At 33.3% G+C, this 12,091-nt stretch overlaps 1 pseudogene; it reads left to right on the forward strand.

Moving 5' to 3' along the window:
• The first annotated feature begins 3,713 nt into the window (after positions 1-3,713).
• Positions 3,714-12,091, forward strand: part of LOC127544716 (small ubiquitin-related modifier 2-like) — a 61,923-nt pseudogene continuing 53,545 nt past the window's right edge.

Here is a 12,091-nt window from a genome sequence, read left to right on the forward strand (position 1 = left end):
TCACATGGATTAAAAGATTGCTCACAATGTGACATAAATTTCTACCTTCCCCTCCTCATATAAAGAAGAGCTAAAGGGTCAAGGAAATACAAGAAGCTTCGGATCCAAGAATTTGTACTAAGTGTTGGACAAGTAGATCAGTGACAGGAGATCATATAAGATATAGAATTCTAAACTTAGAGGAATCTCAAAGATTATCCTGATTTTGCAGACAAGGAAATGGACCTCAGTTCATGATGACCTAGAAAATAAAATTAAAATTCTAATAATTTAACTACAAATCTTGTGCTCTTTGAACTATAATACTTCTCACATTAAGTAAGATGATTATCACCTTGACTAGAGTGGGCAGTAGGAGTCTGGTAGGGAGTGGATGGATTGGACTGGTCTGGATGAGAAATAAACAACTGTTCTACTGAAGAGAATCAGAATCCAGGTTAAGTACGCCTCAAGTGAGGGGCCAGCAATCAGAAACTGAACAACCCTAAAATCACAGCAATTTGAACTAGAAAAAGAGGGAAAAGTTATTTCAAAGAGTGACAACACTGAAAGGAATTTTAGGCAATCTGCCTCCTTTTACATATGAGGAAATTTAGCCTTAGAAGTTAAGTGATTTGTTTAAGGTCACATAGCTAAAAAGTAATGGAGTCAAGACATGAACCAAAGAGAACTTACTCTTTCCATGTCTGTCTATCTTTGCCTTTTGAAAATTTCTTCTTAAATGAATGGATGTCCATCAATTGGAGAATGATTGAGTAAATTGTGGTATATGAACGTTATGGAATATTATTATTCTGTAAGGAATGACCAGCAGGATGAATACAGAGAGGACTGGCAAGACTTACATGAACTGATGCTAAGTAAAATGAGCAGAATCAGGAGATCATTATATACCTCAACAATGATACTGTTTGAGGATGTATTCTGATGGAAGTGGATCTCTTCCATAAAGAGAGTTAATTCAGTTTCAAATGATCAAAGATGGGCAGAAGCAGCTACACCCAAAGAAAGAACACTGGAAGATGAATATAAACTGCTTGCATTTTTGTTTTTCTTCCCGGGTTATTTATACCTTCTGAATTCAATTCTCCCTGTGCAATAAGAAAACTGTTCGGTTCTGCACACATATATTGTATCTAGGATATACTGTAACCTATTCAACATGTAAAGGACTGCTTGCCACCTGGGGGAGGGGGTGGAAGGAGGGAGGGGAAAAATTGGAACAGAAGTGAATGCAAGGGATAATGTTGTAAAAAATTACCCTGCATGAGTTCTATCAATAAAAAGTTATTAATAAAAAAAAATTTTAAAAAAGAAAGAAAATTTCTTCTTGTAGGATTAGAACTACAAGGGAATGTGAAAAGTAGATTAAAGTTTTACACACCACACATATGCATGTGCGCTCAAAGAAACTAAAGTGTATAAGAAAATATTTCTTGAATGATCAAAATGCTGAAAGTCTGTCAGCAAGAGACAAGGACAATTTAATCATTGTCAATGCCCCTTAAATAAATCATTTCAAAAAAAAAAGAATACAGGATTATGAAGTTTAATAGAGCTATCAGCAAATGTCTTATTATCTCTAAATGAAATAATGAAGTATACAAACAAATTGAATGAAAATATATCCAAAGTATAATCAAATGAAAAATGCTGTGTTGCATAGAACATGAGAGGTAGCTTTGATCACTAGAAAATAAAACAGAATTAGCTTACATAGAATTTAACCTTAATTTAAGCAAAATGTAAGATATTAATCTTCACAAATTTTTTAATTAGATTATTTCTTTAAAAGAAAAGCTAAATTGTGTCATCAAAATGAAGCAATGTTCTGGTAGAGTATATAAAGCTCTGGTTTTAAAAGCAGGGATGTGAATTTCAATTCCTTCTATAACAGTTACTTCCAGAATGACTTTTGACTAATTACTAAGCTATTCTATATACTCACCTTTTTCATCCATAAAAAGAAAATATTTATCTTCATTCTAGCTACTTCATAAGTATTCTTGAAAACTTAAAACACTGTATATAAATGTAAACTATTGTTATATCTTATTAAGTTTATTATTTTATCTTATTTAATTAAATAATTTATTATTATTATTATTAACTATTGAATAGTTTTTCTGTGGAGATAGAGGCACTGTATACATAATATACAATGGAAGTTCTTAATCTATTTTAAGTCATGAATCTCTTTGGCAATGTAGTGAAACCTATGGACTCCATAATATATTTCTAAATTAATAAAATGAAATATATAGCATTGGAAAGGAAACAAATTATATTAAAGATAATTGTTTTTCTTACATAAGTTCATCAGCCTCCTGAAAACTGAATCTTAGGTTAAGAATTCCTGGTATTGAGAAAAAACAGAAATCAGAACAAATTAAATAAGGTGAAAGAGAGTTCAGGGTATGACCAGCAGGAGAATAAAAGTTTCTATTGGGGAAAAGAAAAAGTCCAAATGAAGATTGCATGGTTTGGAGATGGAGTAAAGGCCTGGACTTAGATAAGACAAAGGAAAAAATCCCAGCTATCAGAGCTTACAGTAGGTAAGATCCATGTTTAGATAATTCTATAATTATTTGAAAAGAGGAGTACTAAAACCTAAAAAAGTTAGAAAATTCTTATAACAGATATTATAGGAAAAAGGGAATTGAACCAATAACTGATGAAATACCAAACTCTAAATAATTCCAAGGGAATAAGGCACAAGAAGTTATTTGACCAAATAATAAGAGAAGTTACAAAGAAAAAAAAATCAGACCTTCTAGCTCATAGCTGAAATATTAGCAGATTAGAAAAACTTTAATGTACAGTGGGAAATTTCTCCAAAGAAGTTAAAGAAAAAATATAAATTTGTAATAAGAAAATGATGAAGCAAAAAATAATCTGGAAGAAAAAAGCAAAAGGAAATAATGTTAAAGGAAAAATGATATCTATATAAGCAAAATCCCTTAACATTGAGGTAAAAAGATGGAGACAAAATTTAAAAATCACAGGTCTTCCTAAAGGGCAAAATAATTGAAAATAACCATGATCCCTAATATAGGAAATGATTTAACCATATTACCCAGAACTTAAGAATACAGAAAACAATGGAAAATTGAATAATATAGAACTACTTGATACCCAGTCAAGTGCATTAATTGACATCACAATAACACTTGTAAAAAGATTCTTCGTAGGAAGTACCATTTGTATAATATATATAATCCCTTATTTGTGTACCTGTCAGGTGAAAAGCCTAACTGAAACTTGTCATAGACCAATATCTTACACCATTTACCAAGACAAGGTCAAAATAGACTCAAGACCTAAATATAAAGAGAGATATTACAAGAAAATTAGAAGAATATTGAATATAATATTTCAGACTTATGGATACTTGAACAATTTATAAATAAATAAGAGATGTAGAGCAAATATGGATAAAATACATCATTTCCATTACATTAAATTTAAAATGTTTTGTACAAATAAAACTAATGTAGATAAAATTAGAAGCAGAGGGGAAAAAATGGGGGAAAATTGTATAGACACTTTATCAGATAAAGATCTCATATCAAAAATATATGAAGAACTTTTTCAAATCTAAAAGAACATGAACCATTGCCCTATTGATATTGTAGCGACGGGCGGTGTGTACAAAGGGCAGGGACTTAATCAACGCAAGCTTATGACCCGCACTTACTGGGAATTCCTCGTTCATGGGGAATAATTGCAATCCCCGATCCCCATCACGAATGGGGTTCAACGGGTTACCCGCGCCTGCCGGAGTAGGGTAGGCACACGCTGAGCCAGTCAGTATAGCGCGAGTGCAGCCCTGACATCTAAGGGCATCACAGACCTGTTATTGCTCAATCTCGGGTGGCTGAACGCCACTTGTCCCTCTAAAAAGTTGGGACGCCGACCACTTGGGGTTCGCGTAACTAGTTAGCATGCCAGAGTCTCGTTTGTTAAATTAAAACAACCTCTAGATATTATTTATACCTCTTAGCTTGCTTAAAATGATTGAAGGGGAAAAAAATGATTGAGGGGATGTGGAAAAAATGGGACACTAATTCATTATTCAATTATTAATTCATCAGTTCCCAATTGATCCAACCATTTTGGAGATCAAGCTGAAATAATGCCCCAAGAGTTAAACTACCTATACTTTTTGACCCAGCAAAACCACTGTCAGCTCTCTTTCCAAAGATGATTAAGGAAAGTGAGGGTAGAAGGGAATCTATATGTTGTTAAATGTTTATTTTACACACACACATATATACATATACATATATATATACACACATACATATATTTTTTATATACACACATGTTACATATATACACATTTTACATTCATATAATATATATTTTACATATGTGTATACATATATATATGTACATACACATATTTTACATACAGATATAAGTAATGCTCTCTTTGTGGATGCTCTCTTTGTGATGGCAAAGTACTGGAAATTATAGGAATGACCATCAACTGGGGAATGGATGAGCAAGTTGTGGTATATGATTGGGATGGAATACTATGCTATAAAAATAATGAGTTTTATGATCTTAGAAAAATATGGAAAGACTTACATGGAATAATGAAGAATGAAATGAGCAGGACCAAGAGAACATTGCACACAGTAACAGCAATATTATTTTAAGTATTAGTGAGAAAATAATTTATTTTCACAATTACAAATACCCAAATTAACCATACAAAACATATGAAGAAAATCACTGTAGATCCAAAGAAAATCTGATAAATACATGGAAAAACTTTGCGAGCGCAATCCCGCGTGTGTGCGCGCGCATGTGTGTGTGTATATGTGTGTGTTTTTAATAGTAGCCATCTCTAGGGCAGGATTGGGATTGTAGAAAGAAAAGGAGAACAATGGAAATATAGAAAAGCAGAGAAAAGAAATCAATACCTTATAATCCTGAAACTCATAAATCATTGAGGCAAGAAAGATTATTAAGGCTGCTAAACTGCACAACTATTTTCAAAGTACAATTAACTTGCATATAACAAAATTATTTTTCCATGCACTTGATGTCCCTCTTGAACAATCATCCTAAAGTCTTGTTCTTTGATATCTGACTTCATAAACTCTGCTCTCCTCTAAAGTGATAGTCAAACTTCAGCAAAGTGTCGCTGCTAACTCGGTCTCTTACTTTGTTTCTGTGTATCTCTCTCTTTCTCTTTGTCTATGACCATCATTGTCTGTTTGTATCTTTCTATGAGTGCCTATCATTTTATGTCTCTCTGTCTCTCTCTTCTTCTTCCTCTATCTCTGATTCCGTCTAGTCTGTCCATTTGTCTCTTTCAGTCCCTCTTTTTCTCCTACCCTTCCCTGCTTTGTCCCAAATCTGGGACTCATAACTCTTGTACAGCATCCAGTCTTTTCCTCTGATTTTTTTCTCCTTTCTTCTCACTCCTTTCATTTCCCTTCAGTTTAAAAGCTAAAGCAAGGTCTCAGCAGAGAATTATTTAAACTGGGCAAGAATTGAGGAACTTACATGAAGCCCTGACTTTATCTAAAGTAAGAACATTTTGCCACCTAGTATAATGAAGGAATGCACAAAATAATAACCTCTTTTCCCCAACAAATGATTGTATTTCTCAGACCCATCCTATGATCTGTGTTAGCTTATGAATCCTAGTTCTAAAGCAATAAGAGGCAGGCCTGAGCTAAGTCATTTGGAAAGCTGATACATCTGCTTGCCTCATGGTATTAGTCACTCATTTTCTAGGGTAATAAATAACAACACAAATTAAAAGCAATTTCTCCACCAGCTGAGCATTGTGTAAGAAGGCATCTGATTGGCTTGTAAGAGTTTTTGGGACAATCTACATTAATTAGTTATGTCACCTGAAACTTTAGCCAAATAAATGATTTGTTATAAAAACAAATCACACCCTGTAAACACAAACGTCTGACCACTGTTGACTTCCTGGATGTTCAACCCTGAACTTTACTAGGCCAGAGGCCTTATAGAAACAGGATCTGAATTTGATATTAGAATTGCAGTCAGAGGTTTGAATGTGACTTAAATGTTTATAGGCCTAGAAGCCTTGCTGTAATCTTAGAGCAGACTTCACAATTTCTAATGCAATTTCCCCACACAACTACTTATCAGCCCTTTCGCTTTTCTCTTCTACAACCTTATCTACCAATTATATCATTATCACACAAAGTACTGAGACATTGCTCACTCATTTAATAGTTTAACAAATGCTTTGGGGAATTAAAAAAGGGGGAAGGCTTAAATAGTAAAGATAAAACCACAATTATAGACCATTTCTAGCTTTGCTGAGAACAGGATTTGAAGACAGAAGATCTAGGTATTAATGACAATTCTACTACTTATGTGATTTTTAGGTAAATTACTTCTTTGTTCATTTGGGTTTCCTCATCTGTTAAATTAGGAGGAGGAACTTCACTAGATCTCTAAGGTCCTTTCTAATTCAAAATTCTATGATCCAATGAAATTGACAAACATCATTTTGTGCCATAAAAAAAGTTTTACCAGCTCATATCTTGAACTCATATTCTCCTCACATCAGAATCAAAAGGATGATTCCATAGACAGCTTGAAGGAAGTTGAAAAATGTAATCAAATGAACATTTATTAAGCATCTACCATGTACTTAAACATGATGTTAAGGGATAGGAACACAAGCACAAGCACAAAATTTGTGTCATGAGAAACTAGTATCTATTCTCAGGAAAAATGCATGCTGAGTATGAAGTTTTGCTGACCTCAAAGAAAATTCCTTAGCTTGTCATAATCTGCATAGTGCCTTCCCCTCATCTTAGAGAGTAAACATCTCTCTGATTGTGGGAAGTGAGCAAAGGGAGTTTACTTAGAGTTCATCCTTGGCAAGGGACAAAATTCAGTTCAAGAAGTTGAAGTTGAAATTGAAGGAGCAAAGTGAAAATAATTGGAAGAAGACAGTGCAAATATGTGAGTATGAAAGAACTGATAGTGGAGGCCTCCTTACTTTAACAGCATCTTATAATCTTGAAAAAATTGTAAAATCTCTCAGACTCAATTTCCTCATCTGCAAAATAAAGAGATTGAAGTATTAGAGAATTTGAGAAGGGAACTCAATAGCCATCTAGTCTAATTTATGTGTAAAAGAAATTTCCACTAGAATATACCCAAGTGTTCATGTAGTCTCAACTTAAAGACTTTGAAAAGTAATCAACTACTTGTCCCAAAAGCTCTTATCAAGATTTCTAATGCCCTGCTGTCAGGTCAAAATTAATCTCTTTGCAATTTTCACCTACTACTGCTGGGGCAAAACAGAATCAGTCTAAACAGTCTTTTAGCATGAGAGTACTTCATATATTTGAAGAGAGAAATCATTTCTTCTGCTGGAATAAATGATGCATAAGAAAGTATTTATTAAGCACTTACTATGTTCCAAGCACTGTACTAAGTACTAGAGATAAAAATACAAAATTCTTGTTCTTGAGGCATTTATTATTATTATTATTATTCCTCATATTTTAATGGGGAAAGAAGAGTTCAGCTGTAGAGCTGATGGAAAACCTAAATTCCTAGGGGGTACAACAACAAAAGTGAATGGAAAGGTCATAAGATATCTGTTTTAAAGGGCAGGAGTTCTGGAGGGTATACCATTATGAAGGAAGAAATGGATCCAGAAGTATTCTGGCAAATGAGTGTCTTTCCCGAGTATGCACTTTTAAGTTAAATTTGACATATTAACAAGTATCATGTTAACAAATCAATAAATTAATTCATGATTCATACTTTTTACAGATGTCCAAGGTGTAAATGTTCACTTTGAAAATTTAACAATTGACTCTGGAGAACCTGTTTAAACTGACTCCAATCCATCCTGGAGTATCATAGTAGAGCTGGGATTCAAGGTTCCCTCTCTCACAGGTGAGGATAGGGGAGGGAAAGATGAAAAGTAAAGAAGAAAAAATAGAATTGGGTAAGGTTAGGTGGGGCTCTGATGTCAGAACTCTTGCTCAGTATCCTCAAGGATCCTGGAGGCAAAGAACAGGGGGAAGGACCTTAGTACAACTTCTCTCTAGGGTCTTCCAGGAAGCACTAGTAATAGGGTTCTCTTTTCCAGGCTAAACATTCCTGGTTCATTAAAGGAATTCTCATACAACATGGACTTACCATCATGGATGTATTCTGCTATATGCTATCCAGCTTTTTAATATCCTTCATAAACTGTGCAGTTTACAGCTGAAAACAGTACTTCAGGTGCATTCTGAAGATGGCAAAGTAATTGAAGGACCATCACTTCTGTATTCCCAGAAGCTATGTCTCTCTAAATGCATCACAAGATATCATTAGTTTTTTTTTTTTTTTTTGGCTGCCATATCATGAGAACTGCAGTCCACTAAAATCCTTAGATTTTTATCAGAGAAACTGCTATCTGAATAGTTGATTTTTAAGATCTTTTCCAGTCAGGAAATTTGTGATTAGACTGAAATATAGATCCAGGACTGTGGAGCTGAATTTTTGATTTTTAAAAATTCTCTTTTCCATAATCTGATTTCCTTCAAGCTTCAGCAGCCAGACAGACAATATTGCATGGAATTTATGTACTTTCTTGAAGACATGATAATATGTCAAAAGGCAACCTGCTTAAGAACAGAGCAGTCCACATCTATATACTCAACACACATAAATGAGAAAAAGAAATAAAAAAGGGGACTAATAACTATCTAAATAACACAACTATTCATTTTTTTAAACTGTCAATGAATAAATGGAAGAAACATTTATTAAGTGCACACTATATACAAAGTACTATACTAAGTGTTAAAGACAAATAGAAAAGCAAAACAATCCCTTTTGTTAAGAAATTAATATTTTAATGAGAGAGACAACAAATAAAAGATTTTTAGCTACAAGTCAAATGAAAGGTCCCACATACTTTTGAAAGCAGCAACAAAACAAATGGTAATTAATCTTATTTAATATAATTTACTGTGTCAGTAAAAGTACCATTTTTTCATATTATTGCCAAAATTAAAGTATTTCCTATGCTAAAACATTGGAAAGTGCCAAAAACTAGAACCAAGAACTCTCTTTCTAAAGTTTTCAACAAGACTTTCAGCAGAAACAGTTGCCATTCATCTCCCCAGGGGTTACTTCAATAGATGATGCCTTCAGGGACTGTATTGAAAGCAGGAAAAGTGATGTAGGAGATATTTCTACTCTTAGAGCTTTTAGGCTATGAGTCAGTCAAGTTAATAATTGGTATTGGTGATGGCAAGGAATATGAACCTTACTTCCCATCCTCACCCTCCACTTGAAAAAAAAAAAAAAGCTTTGCAAAGCACTGAAAGAATGCCATACAATTCATGCATATAAAAGTTCAGTAAACATCCCTTCACATTATAACCAACAATCTGAACTATTATAACAGATTTCTATTTTTTTTTTACTTGGTTCTCTAGGATAGCTATGATTGAAATGGTCTTTAACTTTCTTAGATAAAAAAGGCAAAGTATAGCATAAGATTCTTACCTACTCCACCCCAATTAAGAATATTTGTGTAGATCTTGTCTTCTGTGTGACACTGAATGTGAATTTATTGTTGATTGGGGGTTCAGCTTCAGATATATGCTATTCCTATTTTAAGAACATAGTAGGGGCAGCTAGGTGGTGCAGTGGATTGAGCACTAGCCCTGAAGTCAGGAGGACCTGAGTTCAAATCTGATCTCAAACACTTTACACTCCTTAGCTATGTGACCCTGGGCAAGTCACTTAACCCCCATTGCCTCAGCAAAAAAAGAAGAAGAAAGAACAGGAAAGAAGAAGAAAAAACATGATATCTGTGGACATCTGATACATTGCCTTTGATATCTTTTCCTTTATTTTCAATTAAACTACATAAACCTATCAAGCTAAGTTCTTTATTATTGAGTCCTAAGTGCATATAATCCTATAAAACTACGCACTGTTTATTTATTGAGAATGGGGAAACAGGTTGGAAGAAAAAAAATCCAACACCATGTTTCCATCTTCATGGAGTCTATTTGGGACAATACACATATGTGAAAAATTAGCATTAGACAATATGTGACATTAAATGTCAATAAAACACAGCTGTGGGAATAAAGACAAGATGAAGTCAATGTGAGCTCTTAGAATGGTTGGAAAATATATCATTAAGGCAGCAGATATTGAAGGATAGATATATAGCATGAGCAAAGACTGGGATGTTCAGAATATATTTATAGCTTGTGGGTTAGTAAATAACAAGAAATAAGACTGGAAAGATAGGCTAAGGCCAACTTGAAATTGTAAGCTGAGGAGTTTGGATTTTATTTTGCAGGCACCATGAAGCACTGTTTTTAATGACTAGACTGTTCAAAAAACAATCTAACAGACTACATTTGATGGAGAGGGTCTAGAGACAGAGAAATCAGTAGAAGTCTATTGTAGTAAGCTGATTATGTGAATACGCAATCAAAACATTTGTATGGTATTAGTAGGAAGAAAAAGAAAAAATCCATATGAGAGATTTCACAGAAAAATTCCACTAAGTGTTAAGGGAAATAGCAGTTTGAAAGAAAGGAAAGAATCAAAAATGAGCCTCAGTTATTCAGTTTTTGTAACAGTAGAGGTACATTAACAAAGGTGGGAAAATTGAGGACAGGAATAACTTTGGGAATAAAGATCAAAATTTTGGCTTGTCCTGACTAGAAGAGACATTCAAAAGATGACTATATTTGTAAAATATACTCAGTTATGATGAAGTCAGTTTCCTTGATTTTTATGACAGAGATGGAGACCAGGTTTCAAAATCAAGGAATTATAATTCCATCACCTAAACTATGTCTACTTTTCTTCTCTTTGCTTTTCTTTCATCTTCATTTACTCATATATCTTGATAAGCACATTTATACAGCATTCACTCTCTGACTTATTTATAACAAAATTTGTTTTTATTTCTGTTGCATTTCTCATTTTTCCCTTGATCACTGACAGATTGGTGAAATCTTGCCTACAAAGTATTTCTAAAAATGATGAATCCCATTTGCCTATAATATTACCTATTATCATTGCAATCTGATAAATGTGTTCATAGAATAATGAGACTTAGGGTTTTGTTTAATAATGTTGAGTCTGGGGGCAGCTAGGTGGCACAGTAGATAGAGCACTAGTCCTGAAGTCATGAGGACCTGAGTTCAAATCTGTTCTTAAACACTTAACATTCCCTAGCTGTGTGCCTCAGTAAAAAATAATGATGATAATTTTGAGACTCGATTCTTTTCAGATTTGCCTTTAATTATTTTGAATTTTTAAGTCTCCTTTTTAAGTCTCCTTCTGATCTGTTTCTTCTTTTATAAATGTTATTAACATGAAAATAGTTTACATGATCACACACATATAACCTATATCAAATTGTCTTTTATTTTTGGAAGAGGGAAAGATAGAGAAGGAGAAAAATTCAAAACTCAAAATCTTGTAAAAATGAATGCTAAAATTTTTCTTGACATGTAATTGGGGAAAAATAAAAATGCAATTTAAAAAAGAATGATAGGTTGGAATTATAATTAGCAGCAAAGAAGTGGAAACAAAAGGTGTACTCATTAACTAGGAACAGGTGAACAAACTGTAACATAAGAATATAACTGAATACTATTGTACTATAAGAAAAGGGGGGAAAGGACATCTAAGTCTGGGTAAACATATAAAAGTGATGGGGAGTGGAGAAAAAAATGCTATGTATTGTAATAACTAAATTATAAAGAAAAACAATTAGACAAAAATTCTGATTCGTGCAATGACCATCTACAACTCCTGGTAGAAGTGAGGATATTCCTAACATGCAGAAGAGAGCATGTTTAGATATAGAAATTTTTCAGGCTTGTTTTGTGTGACTATATTTGTAACAAAGTTATGTTTTTGACTTCCTGAGATACTTACTAGCTTTTTGATGTTGAGCAAATTATTTCTACTCTCAACCTCTGTTTCCTTATCTTTAAAATGGAGATAATAATAGCATCTATATCTCAGGGTTTTTATAAGAATAAAAAGAACTTATGTATATTTAGTTCTTTATAAGAGTTAAGGCCCTGATTTT

The sequence above is a fragment of the Antechinus flavipes genome, chromosome 1 (genome assembly GCF_016432865.1).
Source record: "Antechinus flavipes isolate AdamAnt ecotype Samford, QLD, Australia chromosome 1, AdamAnt_v2, whole genome shotgun sequence".
In the NCBI taxonomy this organism is placed as follows: Eukaryota; Metazoa; Chordata; class Mammalia; order Dasyuromorphia; family Dasyuridae; genus Antechinus; species Antechinus flavipes.